The following is a 22,567-nucleotide window of genomic DNA, read 5'->3' on the forward strand; positions in this document are numbered from 1 at the left end:
GCACCTATCCCAGTGTCAGGGGCATCTGTCTGCACAGTAAAAGCACATTTGTAGTCCGGCCATGAGAACAGGTGCCTGGCACAGGAAGTCGCAAGCCATTGAAGGCCTTATCACACTCCTCAGACCAAGAGACCTTCTTAGGCTTCTTTTTAGTAGTGAGAGCAGTCAGAGGGGCACTTATGGTGCCATAGTCTGCCATGAAATTTCGATAGTACCCAGTGAACCCTAACATGGATCTCACTTGAGTTTGTGTAGTGTGGTAGGCTAGTCTTGTACTGCTTGTACTTTACTGGGTAGAGGCTGAATCCTCCCTCCACCTACTTCATGGCCCAGGTAGACCATAGATCCTTGACCAATCTGGCACTTGCTGGCCTTCATGGTTAAGTGGGCCTTCTGGAGAGCCTGTAACACAATCCTAAGGTGTTCCACATGTTCCTACCAGGTGGGACGGAAGACTGCTATATCATCCAGATACGCTAAGCGGAATTCATCCATCCCATTTAGAACATGGTTCACAAGCCTCTGAAAAGTGGCAGGTGCATTTTTCAACCCAAAGAGCAATACCCTGAATTGGTAAAGACCTTCTGGAGTTGAAAATACTGTCTTCGCCTAGGCATGTTCTGCCAGGGCTATTTGCCAATAACCTGCAGTGAGGTTAAATTTGCTGATGCACTTGGAGGCACCTAAGGTATCCACAAGCTCATCAGTTCAAGGTAAGGGATGAGCATCTGTCCTGGTGACATCATTCTGTAATCCACACAGAACCTAAATTCTGAGGTACCAGCTTTTGGCACTAGAACCACAGGAATGGACCATCAACTACTGGAGGGCTCAATCACCCCAATATCCAACATCTTGTTGACCTCCGTCTTATTTTAGGATCTCACCTTATCTGAAATTCTGTAACCCCTAGCTTCGGTAGGTACACTATCCCCTGTGTCCTATCTCATGTTTGCACCAATGTGTCAAACCTGGAGTTAGTGAGAACAAGGAGGAGAACTGCCTCAGCAAAGTGCTTACTTCCCCTTGTTGGTCAGAAGTCGGGTGAGGGGCCACTTGGACACCCTCAATGGAACCATCTGAAGGTCCATTGTGGAATAAGTCAGGGAGAGGTTCTGATTCCACCTCGTCCTTATCTGATGCTAGTCGCGGTGCAGCAATTTCAACCCTAGGGATCAAAGCCTTCAGCCTATTTATGTGAAACACTTTTGGGGCCTTCCCTGGCCTTCTAAAGTTCACCAAAGAGTTGACCTCACCAAGCTGCTCCACAACTGTGTAAGGGCCTGACCATTTATACTGTAGGGCTTGAGGCCTTATAGGGTTCATGATCAGGACTTTTTGGCCTGGGGTAAAGTATCAAGTGAAGCTTTCTGGTCATACCAATGTTTGACCAATGGCTGACCAGCCTTCAACTTGTTACTGGCCTGAGCCATCAGGTGGACCATCCTCTTCCTTAACCCTAGCACATAGTTTACTATGTTGATTGACACAGGAGGGGTGGGGAGCACCCGCCCTTCCTTGACTATGGCTAGTGATCCCCTTACAGCGTGACCAAAAAGAAGCCCAAAAGGGCTGAAGCCAACCCCCTCTTGATGTACCTCTCTGTAAGCAAAGAGTAAGCATGGTAACAGGAGATCCCATGTTCTCCTTTGGGGTTCTTACAGAGCCCCAGTCATGTTCTTGAGAGTTATATTAAACCTCTTAACTAAGCCATTTGTTTGTTGATGATAAGCTGATGAAAAGTTATAAGTGACCCTATGCTCCTTCTACGTGGCTTGCATATACTTGGACATAAAGTTGCTGCCTCTGTCAGACACAATTTCTTTAGGGAAGACAACCCTAGTAAATTTGCCAAGTAAAGCTTTAGCTACTGACTTGGCAGTCACTGTCTTCAATGGGATGGCTTCAGGCTATCTGGTGGCGTAGTCGACTAGCACAAAGATAAGACTATTACCAGAGGGTGTCTAAGTGTCAAGGGGACCAACAATGTCAATCCCTACCCTTTCAAATGCCACTACCACAACAGGGAGTGGCACCAATGAAGCCTGGATTATTGAGCCACTCTTCCCAGAGATCTGGCAAGTGGCACAACTCCTGTAACCTTCCATCCATCACTTTTGTGGTCACAGTGTGTCTCACTATGTGAGAGAGGGTATGCCCAGACGTGGGTCCCTTGCTCTCTGCGCCATAGGGAACCAAGCTGCACCTCACTGAGGAGGCCCAACAAGGCCGAAACATGTCTGGGGTTGCTTGTATTTCTGTGCAGAGGGGACCTGGCCTAGCAGTTCGGGCTGATCTGCTCCCATTGGTGGCAGCACCTGACTGATTTGCATATGGCTGGACCCATTTTGTAATGGCGCAGATGGGCTAAAAAACGGCAGTGTGGAAGGTTGCCCAGAGCAATGCCAGCGGTTCAGATTCATTCAAAACCTTCCACCCATCACTTTTGTGGTCACAACTCCGGTAATGGCCTTCTACTTGCACCCCCATCTTGGGCCAGTAAAAAGGCAAGGATAGCCTTTTCTTGATTCTCTCTATCCCAAGGTGGCCAGCAAGGGGGACTTCATGCGCCAAATGCAGGAGGATGAGTCTGACTTGAAGGGGGACCATCAGCCTCCTATGGTCTCCTTCAGTAGACACTTGTGGGCTCACTGTACAGAAGCCCACCTTCCCAATCAATCCTATGCTTCCCAGGAGGTTCGCCATCAGGCTGGGAGCAGGCCTACCTCTTTAGGCCATTTAAAGATGGACACTCACGTTGACCCTTACTGAACTCTTCCTTATCAGGACCACCTTCAACCAACAAACTTTGGAGTTCATGATGATCATGTGGGTTTGAGTATTTCAGGCAGCACCTCTTCCTCATCAGGTTCAGGTGCTTGGTCAACTACCTCCACCTCAGTGGTAGGTGAGTTTGGGGGAATGTTCTCTTTCCCTCTTTTTGATTTTCGGACTCCCTCAGCCTTGGGTTTCCCCTTTGGCTTTGGCTCAGCCTCGGACCTGGACAGGTAGCTCTTGTTTGTGACCTTGTGCACAGTCTATCTGCTGCATTCCCCCACAAGACCTAAGTCTCTGAGGTCATTTCTCAGCAGGACCTTTCTAGGGACTTGCCCCTGTATGCTCACAGGAATCCCCAGTACTGTAGCAGGGGAGCTCTGGCAAGCTCCTCCTTGTTGCCCATTTTGGCAACCACAGTTCTGCTGGGTCCATTATCCCTATGGGCAGGAGTGTCTATTCCATTGATCAGCACACTGTCTTTAAAGTAGTGCTTGGTGTTGTCAGGTGTCCTAGCATAGCCTTCTGGATTTCATGGCCCCCAGGAACCCAGGGAAACAAAGACTACCTCAGATTCCATCCCATTGGGGAAGGAGTCTGAGGAGAAGGATGCCCCTGTGATCATTTCTTCCTCCTCATAGGAGGGGAAGGCGAGACTCACAGAGTGGTCCCCCACGGTTTTGACCTTACATCTTGGGTCCCCCTTCACATGGTCACTTGCTCCACAAGCCACCCAAGATCCGCTGGGTCTGTGTACATAGGGAGGCTTACTGTAACCTGAGCTATGCTTGGGATGGTTACTCCCACTACTCAGACTATTCTCAGGTGACTTACCCTTTTTAAAACCTTTGTGGCCCTTCTGAGAGGAAGGTTTTTCAGATCCCCCACCCTCCTTATCTTTGTGCTTTTTCCCCTCCTCCTGCCTTCCAGGAGCAGGGTTGTCCTTATGGGACACTCTGTGTGACAACTATACATCTGCTGCAAAGGCTAACATCTTAGGATCTATCCCCTTAGAGTCAGTCAAGTGCTGCTTAAGCTCAGGGGAACAAGAAGCAAAAATATGTTCAGGCCTGACTAAATGCATCATACCCTCAAAGATGGTGACCCTGTATCCTTCCACCCAACCAGTCATGTTTTTAAAGGAATCAGCAACTTAAGAAACCCAAGCATTACCTTCTTTCTTTTTGTATTCTTTTTTTTTTTTTTTTTTTTATTGTTTAATCACATTGGATTTTTACAATACAGCTTTTCTCAACGTTTCAAACGATTATTTATCTAGTCAGTTTTTCGCTTTCTATGTGCAGTTTGTATTTTTGACGGTTCATTTGCTGGATATTGCGGTCACAATTGTCTTTGTTCTTGGTGACACCCATTGTTGTTGAGTAGTTGTTGGTCAATGTATTGTAACATTTTTGCTACTGCAACTTGCCATGTGATTTTATCACCCCCAATGAGCCTACACCACCAAGTATTTTCCTCGTGTAATATGTTAAAGCCGGGCATGTGTGACAGATACTGTTGTCTGATGAGATTCGTTGCTGGGCATGACATGAGCAGATGTCTTATTGTTTCTTTAACGGGGTGGCTGGCATTGTTGCAGAATCGACATTCATTAGTTGCTGTTTGTCCTCTAATATACAGTATCTCATTTGTTTTCATTATATTGAGTCGTGCTCGTAAGATTAAATTTTGCGCCTTTTTGTTTGGAAATTGGTTTATGAAGCCTTGTAGCACGTTTCGTTTCAATATATTATGTGGTAAGTGAGCCATAAGTTTCGATCTTGTTGTAACGTCGATCGTCATTGCCCAGTCTGCATTTTTAATTTTTTGTAGGATTTTGCATGGATTTTCAATCAGTTCTTGTTCATCCGATGCTATGTCACATAGTACACCTAGGTTTTCCTTTTGCCATGCTATTAGCATCTGGCAATTTCTGGCATCCATTTCACATTTAATCATGTTAAAGATTTTATTGCTGGTGTCCATTCTGCTTTTCCTAAAAAGCATTATGGTGTTACACACCACTGTGCATTTTAAAGATTGCAGGCTAAGTTCTCGGCGTATGGCCACCCCTGATGTCGATTGGGGTAATTTCAATACCTTTCGCCAAAATCGGGCCTCCAGTTTTGCCCATATTTGCTTTGGCATCATAGGCATTGCTTCCATCCCATATGTCAGGGTAGGTACAACCTTCATTTTATAGAAATTTAAAACTGGGACAAGTGAATATTTCCCAAATTTTCCATCGATAGCTTTTGCTTGGGCTGCTAGTTTGTCTGTCTTTCCGAACAGTTCCGCTTGCATTGTGTTTTCTTGGCGTGAGCTGTCTAGGAATACTCCAAGATATTTAAATGAGGTGACAGACTCGATTTCGGTATGTCGCAGTCGCCATCTGAAATTGCTGTTTTTTTTCTCACGATTTTGGAAGATCATAACTTTTGTTTTGCTTATGTTTATTTCCAGGTGGTTGCTTGTTGCGTATTGCTGTAGGGCACTTAACTTCCTTTGCAGACCTATTTGTGTTTGATCAAAGAAAGTTAGATCGTCCGCATATAGGAGATGGCCGATTTCTGTGGCTCCGATTTTTGGCGGAAATACCCTTATTGTTTTCCCAATGTCTTGAATATCCCCAATGTAGGTAATGAACAGCGCTGAAGCCAATGGGCATCCCTGCTTTACTCCTCGGGTGCTTTTGACTTCGTTTGACAGATCCCCTTCTCGGCTGAGACGTACTCGCATTTTGGTTTCGTAATGCAGAGCCTGTATCGGGGCTAGTATATCTTCAGGGCAATTCCATTCTTTTAGTTTTCTCCATGGGATCGGTCGTTCTATACGATCGAAAGCTTGAGTGAAGTCAATGAAGACTGCAAATAGACACTGTTTATGTTGCAATGCTTTGCTTTTTAAAACATTACACGCCAGAATGTTGCACGAGGTTCCTGCATTTTTTTTAAAGCCAGTTTGATATTCATCATTGCATTTTGCTGATGCTGCCCATATTTGAAATCTTTTCATTAGTAACGTTGCGTATACTTTGCCTATCACGTCCAATAACGCAATCGGACGAAAGTTTGCTGGATCAGTGAGGTTCCCTTTTTTTTTTGTAAATCGGAACTATTATGGCTTTTGTCCATGATTCAGGTATAGACTTTAGTTCTGTGCAGCGTCGAAAAATGGCACTTATGAAGCTTGTCCATTCATTTGAATATTTTTTTTTAATTCGGCGTTGGTAATGCCGTCTGGACCAGGTGCTCTGGAGTTCTTTAAGTTCTTGATTATGTCCAAAATGTCTTCTTTATTTTCTACATTGACCCAGTTTATTGCTTTCGATTGTGTCTCAATGCTAGTTTCTGTTACTTCTGCTTTGAAAACTATTTCAAAGTGTTTTTCCCACGCGTGTTGACTAATGTTATTCAGGATTTGTCTCTCAAGGGTTTGCTCTGTATCTCTTAATAGAGTCCCGAAATGTCTGCTGTTGTTTGTAATGAGAGCCTTGATAATTTGTTCCGCATCAGCTTGATACAATTTATGTCTGTGGGCTCTTACCCATGCTTTATATCTTGATTTTATATTCCTGATATTTGCAGGTGTTTCATTGATGGATTTTTTGCGTGCTTTACGTAGCGCTTTTCTGTACTCACGTCTTTTTGCAGTAAGTTCTTTATTATATGCATGTTTTGTATCGGTTTTCATCATGTATCCTCTTTTGTCGGACATGTATGCGAAATTAGTAGTGGTTGATAATCAATGTCGGGCACTGTTGATGTCAGTGCATCTGCTTCGTATTTTGCTGTCACTTTGATGATTTCATTCGCACTTATTTTTATTCGTGTTCCCTGTGCATTAGGTTTGACTTGCAACTTTTGGCCGCTTTTGTTATTCTGTGCCAGCCATGATGTTACCAGCATGTTGTGATCACTCATGGACGTGCGTCGCACACTGAACTCTTTGATGTCATGCAGTAGTGATTGTGATACAAAGATATAGTCAATCGTGGATGCCAAAGGCGCACGCTCCCATGTTGGTATTCTGTTTGTTACTGGGAAGGCCTCGTCTACAGTGTGAAGTCCATGCATGCCGGTGAATTTGAGCCATTCTTTGCCGCGTTGTTCTGCGGCTTGCAGTGCTATGGTTTTACTTGCCTTTTGTGTTGTTTTGCAGCTGGCATTTAGGTCTCCGCACACGAGTATTGTTGATACTTGATACTCACGCATTGCTACCTCTATTGCCTCGTCGCACATTGCATTGAGTTTTTTTGCACTTGTTGTTGCTGGATTCCAATAAGTGTTGATTATAATAACTTTTTTGTTTTTCACTTTTTGTTTGCTTACCTCACCCCAGGTGAATATTACTGCTAGGATTGACTGGTTGGAGGTTATTATTGTTTCCATTGATGCTCCACATCCGTTTCGGCATGCTATCATCAGTCCTGAGGTTGGACGTCCTTTAGTTCCCCTTGCTGCAGGTGCCAGAATGATCTGGTAGCCTTCCATCGTTGGAGTTTGTTGCAGCCATGTCTCTTGGAGACATATGATATCAGATTCTCCTAGATTGGGGTCTCCTAGTGTGGTTAAGTGGGAATGTCCTCTCGTATTCCATGAGCATAACTTTACAGTTTCGCCCCGCTCGTTGTTCTGGTCGCTAGTTGCCGTCTTGTCTTGCCAGAATGGCTATTTGTTGTGTTGGCGAGACAGTGCTTTCGGTAGCCAACCCCATAGTCCTGTTTTGATGTTCTGTGGAGCTTCTTTTTTCTGTGTGGACGAACTTTTGTCTACTCTTTGTGTCACCGATCTTGTTGTCACCTTCTCGTCAGATTGACTTCTTAGTACCTTTGTCGTATGGTATTGCTCACCTGATCTTCTTTGCGTTGGGGCATGTTTGTTCATTTCACTTTCCCTGTTCTGTGTTCTGTTATCCCTTACGCATCGACTTTGTGCCACTTTATAGGCCTGTGTTCTTTTGTGTTCTTTTTGCAAGTTCTCCCCTCTTTTTTGGTCGGCACACATATTGTTACCTGCTTCGATTTTCTTGTTTTCTCTTTTGATTTCCGATTTGTTCGTCTGTGCTTCTATATTTGCTTGATGTTTATTTATCATGATTTCTTCTATGTGGTAACCATGATTATAAAAATCATTGTGATGTTTCTTGATCATTCGGCATATCGTACTGGACTTAAGATATAACAATGCTGCTGCCCCCTTTCTGGTATGCCAAGGTTCCACAATTTGTATGTCTTCTGATATTATGTGTCGTAGGTCACGCATGTGATGTAATATGTCCAAAATTGTTCTTCTATTTAGAATGACCTCTTCTTTGTTGCAACTTCTTTGTGTTATTTTGATAATCCATCTGCACTCTCTTTTGTTGTTTATTTTGACATTTTCGATGTCCTCATCTATTCTTCTCCCCTGCGTTATATTACGAGTGGTCGCACCTTGGGCTACTGTGGACCTTTTCTCTGATTGATCTCGCCTTTTATCATGATTACTGTTTGCTTTCGTTGTTGTTCCCCTATTATAAGTAGCTCTTTGTTGTTCTCTTTTTAATTCTGGTCGCTGGTACTGTGGTTTGTACTGTGTATGTATGTATTCCAATTTCCCTTCTTGGCTCACACTTTTTTTACGCGTTTGCTCAGGATGTTTATTTACTTCTTCATCACTACTTTTATATTGATTGTACAATTCTGATTTTGTTTTTTCATTACTTACAAAGTTTTGTTTTTTCATGTCCCGGTTTTTTTTCTCACTATTATGTACCTGGTAGATCAAACGATTTCGTTTCTCTTCAAGGGTTTCAAAGTCTCGCTCCTTGTCTGCCTTGTTGAGAACTTTTTTTGATTTTGGAGACGACTCAAATACTGAACGATGGCTCGTCTTTGTCAGTTGCCCTGTGTATCTCGGCATTATGGGGGGATTTTCAACGTCATCTGTGTACACGCTAACATTCATTAGAGTGTCCTCAGGCTCTGGAGTTCCTCCTTGGTTTATTGTTACCACCGACTCTTCTGCTGCTTGGTTGCCGCAGTTCTTATTTCCTTTGTCTAGCGTCTGGTTTTGTCGATTTCTCTGCAATTTCATGTCTTTTGGCGATGTCATTGGTGTCTTCAAATTTTTCACTCTCGCCGCTGTGTCTACATGCTCCTCGTCATTCCTGTCTATCGTTGGATCTCTGTTGTTGTCTACACGAGTTCTTGTGGCTCTCTTATTAACTTCATTATTCGTTGTAATTTTGTCGAACATTTTGTATGTTGTTGCTACACCATCCTCTTGTTGTTCATTAGGTGAGGGGGTTTTGTTCAAAATTAGGACCACTTTTGGTGTGTGCTTTATGTTACTTTTGGGCTGCTTATCGCTAATGCTCCTTTTTTCCATTTTGTCTTTCGTTTGGGTCTTAATTTCTACACTTTTAGTTATCTTCTGTTCCATCGTTAGATCGATGACCATTTCGGTTTGAGTTTCGACTTCTTTCAGCTTGTTTTCTTTATCTTTGGCTTCATGCAGCGCCCCATTTCTGTCACTGTGGTTTAGTCCGTCAAATTTGATTTTTTGATCAGTATGTTCTTGACTGCTTTTATTTGCTGTTATGTATCCTTCCAGAAAGAGGACTTTCGTTAGAACCATGGCTAGAGTGACCTGTTGATCCTTTACTGTGTCGTTTAATGTCTCATACAGTTTGCAAAAGGGATTTAGTGCAATCGTTATAGATGACATGATACTTAGTAGATCCGTTTTTTTGTCGTGGTCTCATGCGATGTGTTCGGTGATTGCAACGCAGTGTTCCTACTGTGCACATGCGGGAAGTCACTAAATCTTCTTCTTGGCGTTTGTGGCCAACCGCTAGGGTTCTGTGTTCTCGATGGTGATACATTGTTCACATACTCTGTACACTGTGTTCTGATTTTCGTCTGCTTGTCTTGATGTTCTTGCTCCTCGATGTCCTGCTGTGTACTAGTTCCTAATGTTGGTCTGGAGTGTGGGCTCGTTGTAGCTTTCTTTTGTACCGGGCTATTCGTTATTTCTATCTCACTTTCCCCTGTTGTTATGGGCTGAGATGTTACAGATTTTTCTTGTGGTATACTCCTCGCACGTGCTTCCTTGTAATCAGGTTCTATCGTCTTCTCTACCTCTGGTTCCTTATCTAATTTTTGTGATCCTCCTTGTCCCTCCTTCAATGTTGGTACATGCTCTGGCATTGTCACTTCTCTGTTTACTTTGTGAGCATCTATTACTTCAGTGAGCGCGGCGAGTTTTGCTGTTGCTGTTATTATGGGACTTGTGACTGTTTCTTTGTTCTTTATCACTTTTTCCTCATTTACCTTGTCGCTGATTACTGCTATTTCATCCCCAATTTCATCCCCTATATCTAGCATTTGTTCGTCTGTCACTACTTCATGATCTTGCCCACTTCTTGTTGTGTGTTTCATTTTGCGCTGTTTTGCTAGTGGCATGGTGTCGTTTACTGCTGCGAGTATTTCTGCATCAGATAGATCACTGCATCTCGTGGATTTGGCTAGCAGCTGATTCTCAAAGAAGTCGGTCAGCAATTTCATTGAACTTGTTTTTCTTGTTGTTGTGATGCCTGTGCTTTTACATAGTCCATCTTTGCTGCTTTGCAAGCTTTTACAATTAACAGTGTTTTTTGTTCGTAATTGCCCCTTTTTGTTTTTCTGATGTTTTATGTTATTTCGCGTGATTGTCTTCCATGTTGTATTCTCCTTTGATTCTCTTGGTCTCTTCTTGTAATTTTCTTCTGTTGATAGGAGGGGCTCCCTGGGCTCATCTCCCATGACGATGGTATCAGTTTGTGTTGCTCCCGCTGAGTTTCGCACCTCTTCTTCTGTATAAACTGCATGCACCTGAGCAATAATGCTCACGGTTGCGGCTGTAGGTGTAGCATGGCTCAGCTGTTGGTTGACCTGATTTATCTTCTGAGCGTCTGGTCCCCGTTCGCCTCCTCGGAACTCCTCCTCTCGACTTCCCGACTCTCCCACCTGAACCGGGGCCATCATCTCCGTCTGCCCTGCTTTGCAACCATTCTCGGCATCCTCAGCACTCGCCGTTGCGCTACCTCCATGAGCCTCAGCGCTGTCTCGCCCCGCCTCCCCTCCGGGGGGCTGTGGCGATAACAGCATACCTGTGCCCGGTGGTGCGGCGCTTTGTGTATGTTCTTCTCTGTTGGATGTTTTTTTCACGAATTCCGGCACTTTCGGCGCCTCCTCTTCTATGACGTCAGGTAAGGTTGTTGCATTCGATGTTCTGCATGCGTTATCATTTTCTTTAATACTGTTGCAACTGTTGTGACTGTTGTGACTGTTAACTGTTTGTACGTCAAACATGAATGAGCTTTGAATGGGTAGCCCCACACTTTTCGAATTTCTTATAGATTCAAGCACAATTGCCCCGCCCCCTTTCTTCGAGCTACGAAGCCGGCGGCTATCTGCTTCCATGTATTTACAGTTCTGGGGTTCTGGAGGACTGGGGGACTGGGATGAAACCAGAAGTAAAGTCGGGGCTGGGTTATGTGGATAATGGTGGTTACGACCACGAGTACACAATGCTGTACACAATGCTGTGGGCACTTGCTGCTTACTGTTTTTTTTTTGTTTGCGGTTAATGTTGCACAGATTTAGTAACTTGCCTGCGAGTTCTGCCGTAGTTTCGCCGTGGTTTTCGCCGTGGTTTCGCCTCACCCCGTCACCCCGTCACCCCGCCAGCACCAAACCGCTTCCACTCCCGGGCTCCCGGGCTCAAAGGCAGTACAGCGCCGGGGCTGGAGCCGGAGCAGGAGTAAGAGCAGGAGCCTCGTCACGCACCCCCCCCTTCAGCTCTCCTTCAGCTCTCCGCTCTACGCTCAACGCAGCGCGGCGTGTCCGCCTGTCTCTCGCTTGTCTCGCTAGTCTCGCTTGTCCACACCTCTCGACCTCTCGACCTCTGTCCATTCAAAGATCATTCTTTTTGTATTCTCCAAATCTCTTCATGTATTGGGCAGTAGTCTTCCCAAACTTTAAGAGCAGAATTTGCTTCAATTTCGCAGTCTTTTTTGTCAGCCTTTGACATATCCATAATAGCAATGCAGCCAGAATGGGGTAGTCGACTGAGCAAATATGCAATCTTATCAGCGTCCACTACTTCTTGTACCTCACATGCATACTCAAATGCAGTCAACCAGTCCATAATGTCATTCTTGTTGTCATATATATGTACCCTAAGCAGATCTTTTGGAAATCTTGAATGAGAGGAGGGGCCTGCCCCATTACCAGACCCTCTACTGGAACCATTGGTGCTCTGCAATCTAGCCTGCTCCAATTGGTGGTCCCTCTCCTTCTGCTTCTCTGACCTCTCCAGATCCAGCTTAGCCATGCGAAATTCAAGCTCATTGCAACAAATCAATTTCCGGGGCACCAGTGGTCCAGGGATGAATATCGGTTTCTAAACCATCAATCAACCCCACACCTCTAGTACACCAGAATGGATCCGAACATAATGGAATACAAGTGAATTATAAATTGTCCAATTTTGGTAATGTGGACAGAACGGCAGGCTTATCTCTGCAAGGATGTGGATCGTTGGTTAGTTGCAACACAGCAAAAATACAATTATTACCCAATGATAAAAGGGGCTGTCCAGTCAAGGTTGTATAAAACTATTTACTGTTATTACTACAACAGACAGTTCTAGCACACTACAAAATACAACCCACCCTGTAAAGGAACACAGAGGACAGTCAGTTTCACAAAGGAAATGGATGCACTCTGGATACTGAGAGGAGGGTAGTGGTAGAGTAATCAGCCTTTCTGTTCAAGGTTATTTGTTTTCTGCACCAAGGAGGCAAAGGGTTGTAACTGTCTATAGGGGCCTTCGAAGGAGGCCCAGGGTGGCAGAACCACAATGTACCTGGTGCTGAAGAAGTTCTTGGTGCTCGACAGCGTCTAGACGGTTCAAGGTGCTTTGCAGCTCTTGAGACAGAGTTAATTGTGGGAAACAGCTGTGGGCAGTGCTGGATAGGCTAGGCGGGACACCTAGAGATTTGCTGGTAGGCTTCTGACAGATGGGGCCTCATTTTTCGGGAGGAAGGATACATGACTGTGGACGATGCTTCAAGTCTTCAAGATCCAATGTATTTTTTTGGTGCTTTTGTGTTGTTGACAGTTGTGTTTTTGCATAATCTAAACAGTTACTGACTGCCAGGAATAAATGTTTATCAATTTTAACTTTGGGTAAATTAATATTAAAACGCTCCTGGCTGCTGCCCCCTGCTGGGCTAGAGGGACGCTGACGGACACGTTCTTAAAATAACTAGTCCTGTGTCAGGACGTGTCTCCTTTCCAGTGTGCCTTGTGCGTGCGCATTACATTGGGGTCTGACTCAGAGGATACCCTACCACATGTGCCCTGTGTGCTGGCCTCACCAATGCGCCGGTGTAGGCCAGCACACGTGCGCATTGCTGCTCTCTCTCTCTCGCTCTCTCTCTCGCTGTCTCTCTCTCCCCCCCCCCCTCCCAGCCAGGTGCTAGGCCACAACACCAGCCCTGCTACCTCAGCTCTCAAACAAATGCCTTGGGAGACCCTGGGACCTGCCTGCCCCGCTGCCCCTTCCCGCAGACACTCAGTGCACACCTATAAGGTACATGGGGTGCCTGGCTGCTGCTGCTGGGCCGGGCCTAAGACTTCAGGATGCTTAAAAACGCTGCTAAACGCTGCGTTAGAAGAGTGCATTTTCGTTATTAACTGCTAGTACATAAGCCATCCCATGATCGAAGACCAGTATTCTAGCCTTGCCATTGCACGAGGTGCCATTTGGGGTGTGACTTAGGAGTTGGGACTGCTTCGGTGGACTGTGAGTGAATCCCAAAAAAATATAAATAAATGTATTGCCATTTGGAGAAGTAAATTAAGAGTATTTTTTCTTTTTTCTTTTCCCCTTTCTCTCTTTGTTTTTTCTCCTTTTGCTAAAAAAGATTTTTCAACTTTAATGCAAGTAAATAAATAATAACAAAATGAAGAGTAATTATAGCTGGACAGGGCTCGAACGAGAGTGTGGGGAATGGTGGGACATTTTTTGACACCGCATAGTATGTGCGCTCCGCATGTATGTTGAGCATTTACCATTGACTACTCCCTTTCTTGTCATCTTTATGGCGCACATTGGGAATTACGTTGATGGCCAGTTGGTATTGGTGTTGAGATGTGACCATTGTCCAACAATCAGGCACTGAACTTCAAAGTGGCTTCACTGTTTCCAACCAGCAGAGGCACCCCAATGTATTTTGACTCGGACTTTGCAACGTGTAAATTCGAGGAGAGTGCACGCGAGCGGACGCACTGACTTTAAAAAGAATGCATTTGCTTTCTTCAGCTGCCAATAGTAAACTAATTGAAGGGAGACAAATCAAACGGTGTTTGGTCAGCTGTGAACACTGCCGAACCAGGATGAACCAGTTCAAGTCCAGGGGACCACGTGGTGGCCCGGCAAACATTGCTGCCTGTGCGTAGTGACGCACTACGCCTGTCCTCTGCACAGAACCTTTAAACACTGTTACGTGTGCACGTTTTAAACCTGGCCAGCAACATTATAAAAAACCAGTCCACTCTGCCTGTTCAATGGTTCATCTTCTGAGTGGCACGCCCCTTTTTTGTCCTGTGAAGTTTGTTCGAGTGGGAAAGGCCAATCGAATGAAATCTGCATACTTCACGCTACGTGTGTTCTTTTCCTGTGCGATCAATTGCCATTGCAAATCATGTCAGGACCAGCTGCGAGGCACCTGCCCACGATGCCTGTGAAATGGACCATTAGGATTGTCCTGAGTAGGCAATATGTCAACGGTTATGTTTAAAAGGTGCGCACCTTTTAAACCTTTCCAGCAACATTATGGAAACGGTTCTCGAGTAATTTTTCGGGCACATGATTCATCTTCTGCCAGACAAATGAAATGTTTTTTTTCTTTTTGTGCACTTTCTTCTTTGGGAAAGATCAATGAATGAAATCTGCATACTTTCCTTAAACATGTGTTCACGTCCTTGACGTCATTTGCCATTACAAGTGACGTCAGGACCAGCTGCGAAGCATCTACCCACGAGACCATGTGAAGGTCTGATCAGGATGTCTCATTACTTGGGGTTTGCCTCGGCAGGGAAATGTTTAAAAACTTTTCACCAGGTTCTGAATGATGCAATGGCAGGGCAGGGCAGGGCATCTCTGTACTGGCACTTTAGTGGGGAATGATGCATGGGTGCAATGTGCCAAATCATTGCATAAATGTGTTTGATATGCTAAATCGTATGAATAAATGACAGATTCGTGAATGGTTCTAAAGTACAATAAAAGAGAAAGTGAAGAGATGCTTGGTGCCCAGGTGTAGAGCGATCAGAGACACCACGCGTGGAAGCCGAAAAGGATTATGGGGGAAACGACGGGACGAGCTCAAGACGCGATCAGAGGCGTCTACCCGGCTCCTCCGAACACGGGACAGAAAAGCTCGATATTTATGCAGCCTGAGGAATCCTGACCCTCAGCACAGTTGGGCCCGTTGGCTTTTAGTAATGTTAGCACCCTGTGCCTCTTCAATTCGTTATGGAATTACAGCATCAATAAACCACTGGTGCAACTCAAGTACGGCTCCTGTCTTCACTTAAGGTGGGCGATATACTACACCAGGGCTAGCGTTCAAACCTTTGAGGCCTGATTCATTCACTCATGCTTGGGCTAACGCAGCCCTGCAGGGTTGCCTGAGCTACAGCAGGCGTCATGACCGGCAGAGCGCCTGTGTGCTTTGGGATTTGGCGTTAAGGCACTACGGGTGTAGCTGAGAGAAATTATTAATGTGTGAGGGGCATGCCTTACTAAAGGCCAGAAGGGAGTAGCATGAAAGCGTGCAGCACTAAGAACTTGCAAATGACACAGATAGTACATCTACATCATTTGAGTGCTTTAATGTTAAGAAGTAAAGCGATTCATGGGAAGAAAACTAACTCCACCAGAGTACATTTATTTAATAATGTGATTCTTTTTCATTTTTTGACAATGTGTATTGACTAGTCTTCCTATGGCTTGTTATGTGGATGTTGCATACACCGTAGCTGCAAATAAATGCACATTTATTTTCGATAGTAGCAGACATAAGTAATGTATATGCTTTTAAATGAACTCCTTTTAACTAATTGTATGCATAATTGTCATGGGGAACCCCCAATCTCCTCTTAGAAGGGTTGAGCTCCCTCTCTGTGCTTGCTTATTAAGCAAAATATGGGGCCACTTTGAAAGACTTTTCCAGGGCCACTTTTGGTTCCCAGTCCAGCCCCGGCTGCGGTGCCAGGCGGCAGGCAGTTCGGCAAGCGAGGCTGGACGGACGTCTGCAGGCTGTCCGGCGCGGAGGCCCAGGGACCAAGAATCAATATCTCTGTACTCGTTGGCGGTTCTGGAATGCTGGTCAAGGCGTCTCAGACAGCTCTGATGACTGCGGCGTGACAACAGTCAGCATTGCAGCTGGATGGGGTTCGAGGACTCAACTGTCTCCAAAATGTCCTTAAAAGATCGACGCTGGAGGATGCTTGTGTGGTACTCTTCTTCGCAAGGCTCGTTTCCTTTCAAGGCGATGGCCCAACGCTCAGAAGAGTGATTGCAGGCAATGGCCTTGTCCTTTGTCCAGAGGAGACTCTCCGGCACTTCCCACCTAGGAAGCTTACTGGCAGAAACTAGCATTACACGCTGTGTGCTGGCTGGGTACCAGTGCTGGAGGTGCTGGATGGGTCCCCTGAGTACGGTATCTTCCTCTGTTCCCTGGAAGATGTTTAGGGGAGGGATCTTGCTTCCCTCTTGGAACTCCTGGACTTCCTTCACTGGCAGAAGATGTAAGGTAGACTGTACCTTCAGCCCGGGTCCAAGTGAGTCCTTCTTCTTACTCTTTTCAAAGTCTTCAGACGATCTGCTAAGTGAGGGGTTCAGCCCTCTTCTAAAGCCAAATGGGCCCCAGTGACGAGTGCACGATAAGCCTACCTTAATGGACCAATCCTGGGTCCCCACCAACAATCTTCTGTTATGCATGAGGTCAGGATCAGAGTGCTGTGCATCAGGACAGGCAAGGGGTGACAACATATACCTAAGTCCTAACCATCTTCCTGTCTGTTGTAGATCAAAGTGTCTCTCTGGAGAACTGAGCCCTCTGTGACTCTTGATTAAAGCGCAGGGTTCCCTTGAAGTTTGTGCTGGGAGCAGACTTCTTGTCTCCCCCAAATCACATAATTCGTCCCTCCGAAAGGGGCCTGCTCTGCAGGGACCACTGCGGTAACTGCTGGACCCAGACATGCCATTCACTGCCTTTCATACAGAGAGGTGGGAACTAGCTCCTTCAGGCTTGCTTCAATTATCTTGTTAGTATTCACTGCCACCAGCCTGAGGAGACAAAAGGAATGCAGATCCATGGAGCCTTTGATATTTAAAGTAGGCTGCTCATGGCTGGAGGAAGGTGTGTCTTCCCCCTGCTTGGAATGCTTTGATATACCCGAGCTGTCACATTCCAGCTGAATATGACAGGGGAAGATGGCGCCTGTAGTCTGTGTCTTCCCGGAATACATGGGACAATGCGTTTTGTGCAGGAAGCAGATGAAATGGGTGCAGAATGGGCACACACATTTCTTGGAGGTTGGTCTCCCATCATTCATTTTCATTATTAAAAAATAAAAAAACAGATGAAGGCACTCTGCCCGTGCGGATGGTCGAATTCCTCACACTCCTGCTTAAACAGCAGCCCTTGCTTCTTGAATTCCAGCATGGCCTCAGAGCCGGCCAACGAAACAGGGGACACATCTTCATCATCTTCATCATCATCATTGCTTCTCTCTACCATAGCACTAGTCATTACATTACTGGTATTTGGGATGGACCCAGTAGCTTCTATACTATCATAGGAGGGCAAAGTCAGAATCGGCATTTCCTGCCAATCTGTGATCCTCTGGATAATTTCAGATTTAGTACCAGTGGGCGACAGGCCCCTTTCGGTACAAATCTTTCTTAGAGTATCAGATTTAGAGGCACTCAAAACAATGTCCATAATTGCTTCCATACTATAAGTAAAGTTAGGTGGCTGTACTGCATGTGTGAAATGAGCCAAAAAACATGGCGCCGATGCACGGCCATCTTGGACATTCACTTCCATTTACCGCAATGAAACAGCGATGAAAGCTTATATTTCCGTGGGTTTAGCAAGTAAACATGTATTTCTGCAGCGGAGACAAGGTCACATATTGATGTAACTGTTGAGAATAGTTGTATTGTCCGCCAAAGGACAAGCCAGAAAGGGATTCGGAGCGCTCTGCAGGTGCAGTGATAAGGAGTACTGGGAACAAAAGCAAGGAGAGAAGTTGGGTTTATTCCGCTTCTAGCTGGAATATTTCACTGTTTGCTCCTCATGCTTATTGTCTGTTCTTCGGCTGAGGGCAGTCTGGTAACCCATGAGGGACGGGGATCGAATGTACCCCCATAAAGAGAAGAGGTATTCCTCTTTGAAAGCAGTTAGAATTTAGACCCCGGGTGATGCAGTCTCGCTGAGAGGGAGGACGCTCCGTTCCAAACCCCATTGGTACGAGTAATCTCTTTACCTACCGGCTGTGGGACTAAGCAGTGTCATGGTGGCCGAGATGATGGTGTCTTCTGCAACGTTCCTAACGGTGATGCTCTTTTTCTATGTTTATGTATAACTGACTATGTTTTTGCTTTTCTTCATGTATGTTATGAGTGAATAAAGGGCCTATAACAAGCCATTTATATTATCATTATGACCAATGTCCAATAACTGATTTTGCAACGGTCCGGGGGGCGTAAGTCTGAGGTCTGCCCAGATGGCCAAGATAAAGCAAAACAATGGCTTACAGTAAACTTGAAACAAATTGAAAAATCAGCTGGGACCCACCACACCCCCAATAAGTCCTGGTGCTCACACCTTGCTCTGTACTCGAGCTAAATTCCTTCCTTTAATTTAACTAAATCCCTCTTATTCAGTAATTCAGTTACTCCATCATCCATTTATATCGGCTGTTCATATTCGAAACTCAAATTAGGTATCCAGATCTGTATTTATATATTAAAAACATGTTTTATTCACACAGTTTGTTTTTAAGGCGAAAAAGGAAATGACTTATGGTCTCGTGTGAACATATTATTGCCAATCCATTTTGGTGTCTTGACCATCTTCAGGGCTACGTATTCACAAATCACATCAACATCATATAACAATATCACACATTTTTCAGAAAGAATATACATACCAATTTTGTATTTCGAAATTGAGGGTAATTATTATTCCATTTCATAAAAGAGACAAAATAAAGAATACAGTCAGTTCCACCAGCCAGTGTGTTCAAAGTTTAGCAATCAAAATCACCCTGTGTTGTCTCATGCATAATGCTAAAAATTACCTTGGCGCTCATGTTCAGCGTTTACATATGCCTTTTCTCTGAATTAATGGAACCCGGAGGTCTCCCTGCAACAGTTAAATTGTGTTCAGAAAAATGCTCTGGCTCGTCTCTTCCCATGAATTTGCTCCCTCCCCCACCTCTCCCACCTATCAAAGTTCAGAAGCACACTGCACACTCATGTGTCATGATTGGCTTGGCACCCTTGGCCCATGGAATCCACCTTCATCACGAGTTGGGCAATAGCCCTTAAATGCAGCAGTAACACTATTACGCATTTAAGGGTCCGCCCAAACATGGGTCTGGCGTGTTTACTGCCAGCTCAGAGGTGGGGGTAAACGCACAAGAATAATTCCCATTTTCGGGTGCAATCAGCGCCGCACCATTACTGCGTGCTAATTGCGCCAAAAATTCATCATTGGTTCCAATGGACCCAGTGGGGAATTACGTTTACCGCCCAACCCGTGATCCAGCGGTAATACCTCCGGACGGGTGGACTGTAACGCAAATACAGTTGGGCGATATCACAGTCAGGATACCGCCCAACTCGTGATGAGGCTAGTGTTTTTCTATACCTTACACTCACTTATCCCTCAGTAGTATTCTGAGTCAACCTCCCAGTGGAAAGAGGACTAAAGCAATAGATACAAATGACCCTGAAGAGAGAGGGTTTTGTTTGCGTATTTCTATACCCCTTCTGACCTCAGCTGAGGACATAGGCCTGCACGCCTGGCCGCCTTAATGGCATGACACTGCTTTATGCACTTGTAGTGTGATGCAATGCAGGGCTGCGCCCAGCAATTCACAGATCTGCCGAGACAGCGTTGCCCAGGGAAACCTGCGGCGTTTTTTCTCTCACGGCTTTCCGCCGCCAGGATACTCAGAAACAAAGAACTGTACCCAGGACTGCTCAGCCCATGTCTACCTCTCAGGCACAGTGGAAGCTGCAGTTGCACTCTTTTGTGTGATCTGGAAGGATGTGCAATGTGGTGTCTGTCTGATGTGCTGCGGTATTGGGTGTTGCTTTGTGGCTGTGCTGTGTGCATTTAATTGTTTTCATTATGGTGTTAAAACCCACAATCTAAAACGGTGGCAGGAGAAGTCACCCTTGCACCAGGGATGGCGCATAGGTGGACAGCGATGAATGTGAACAGAATATATTGGATATTTTTCAAAAACAATTGCTGAAAGAGTGCTTTTAATAGCTGGAATGTTTTGTTTGCATTTTCACCTAATCCCAGTGCTGTGATCCCCACAAGAGACTTACCCAGGGCTGCCTTATGGCGATAGCGGCACTGCCCGCTGGAACGGGATGGCAACAGCAGTGGTGCAGCTCACGGCACATGGATGAACAGCGTGGCATCCACCCCTCACCTTGCCTTTGCTGGAACACTGAGAGCCTGGTTGGCGGCATGCTCCGCTCGGAGCGATGGAACTGGATGAGTGATTCTGGCAGAGAGGTGCTGCAGGAGATCAGAGGAAAGGCCCTAGCCTGCGACCATGCAAGGAAAAGTCCTGTATGTTTGAAACACCATAGAGTCTACAGAAGGACCCAAGGACCCTAGAGCCCAAGTACCCCCTTCCTCCACTCCCTGCCTCTTATGGCCTCAAATCCTCCCTCTGCCTTTCTCTCTCCTCTCTCTCCTATTACACCTATTACACCCGAGTTGTCCACTCCATGAAGGTCTCCTCCAAACGGGTTCCCCTGTTCTTCCAGAACCATTAAGGACAACATCGGCTTGCTTGCCCCTGCACTTGCTGGTTTCTGTAACCACTCTTTTGCTACTGGATATTTCCCCTCCTCCCTCAAGCACTCCCCTGTGCACTACCCTCCTAAAAAATAACTTCTGCAGACCCCTCTTTTCCAGCCAACTACAGCCCCATCTCCATCACCCCCTTCCTTGGGAAACACTTGGAGAAGCTGGTCTTCCTCCAACTTCCGCAGCACACTGAACGTGTTGGCTGACTCCACTATCATCAATCTGGATTCCGAGCATCCAGAGTCACAGAAACTGCTCTTCTGAACACCGGTGAGGAACTGCTCGCATCTCTTGACTCCAACTTGCCAGCTGTTCTCATTCTACCAGATCTCTCCTCTGCATTTGATACAGTCAACCACTCAATCCTCATAAGACGGCTCCACAACATCTTGGGTATCTCGGTGCGGGCACTGGATTGGTTGACCTCCTTCCTCAATGACTGTCAGTGCCAGATTATTCTGGGCTCTTCCTCCTAGCTCACCTCTATCTCCACCTGCTCCAGCCTCTCTCCCTGGCTCTTTTACACCTATCTTGCCCCACTTGCACATCTCATCCCTTTCCTTGGCAGGCTCCTTCCTACGGAACAGCCTCCCCCTTCCTCTTCATCTTGAGCCGGATCGCCTCAAACTCCGGAAGCTCCTCAAGACTTTCCTTTTCACCTCCTCCTTCCCATCATCCCTCCTCTGCTAAAACCCCACAGTTGCTGAGATTGGTGACCGGGGCATTTATGTGTCCGCTTGGGCCCTGGCCTCCCATACCCAAACACCTTCCGCCTCAACCCGCTCCCAGCACTTGCCTTGACACCCACTGGCCTATGCCACCACAGGCTTGCACTTATTTATTTATAGGCAGCTGACCACTCATCCAGGCACTTGCAGCTGCTCACTCCCTAGCACTGGCCTCCTGGTACACCTGCACTTATCCCCCCCAACCCATCATCCCTTCTCTCTCTCGGCACTTGCACGTTCTGAATGCTCACAAGGTCTAGTAGGTACGTCTTTATCTTTCATTGTTTTTTGATTTTCATTCCCATGTTCCCTCCCTGTTGCCCTGTGGGTGCTTTGAAACACAATTGTATAAGTGCTTACAAATTTACAATAAATAAATAAGTTTGCATCCCCGTAGAGAGACCTGGCGAAATATAAGGAGTACTTAAATTAATAGAAAAAAAACCTGAGCCCCAAGGACTGGACAAATAATATTTAAAAGGAGCCCAGGATAAAGGAAGACTAAATAAAGGAAATAAAGAAAGCAAACTCCTGATTAAAACAACAGAAGACCAAACGGCCAATCAGGAGAGAGAGCCTGACAGAGGAGGGCCAGAGAGGAAACCCCCTGCCAGCCAGTCCTGTAAGTAGGGCTTTTCTCCAATCAGCAGCCAATAGGATGAGGTGAAGTTTGGCTATAAAAGCAATAAAAGCAGGGCCAGCTCACTCTGAACTTGTCTCAGTCAGGGACAAGTTTGCGGTACTTTTTCGCCAGAGGCTGGTAAATGGAAGAGGAGCTGTATCCTGATGGAGGAGATGTTGCCTGGGTGAAGGAGCCTGGACTACACTGGAGCACTGCCTGCCTGGAAGCTACCTGAACAGCCTGGAGGAAAGTGATTGACCCAGGAGGAAGAAGCAGA

This window comes from Ambystoma mexicanum, chromosome 10 (genome assembly GCF_040938575.1).
Source record: "Ambystoma mexicanum isolate Mex_15411 chromosome 10, UKY_AmexF1_1, whole genome shotgun sequence".
NCBI classification, from domain to species: Eukaryota; Metazoa; Chordata; class Amphibia; order Caudata; family Ambystomatidae; genus Ambystoma; species Ambystoma mexicanum.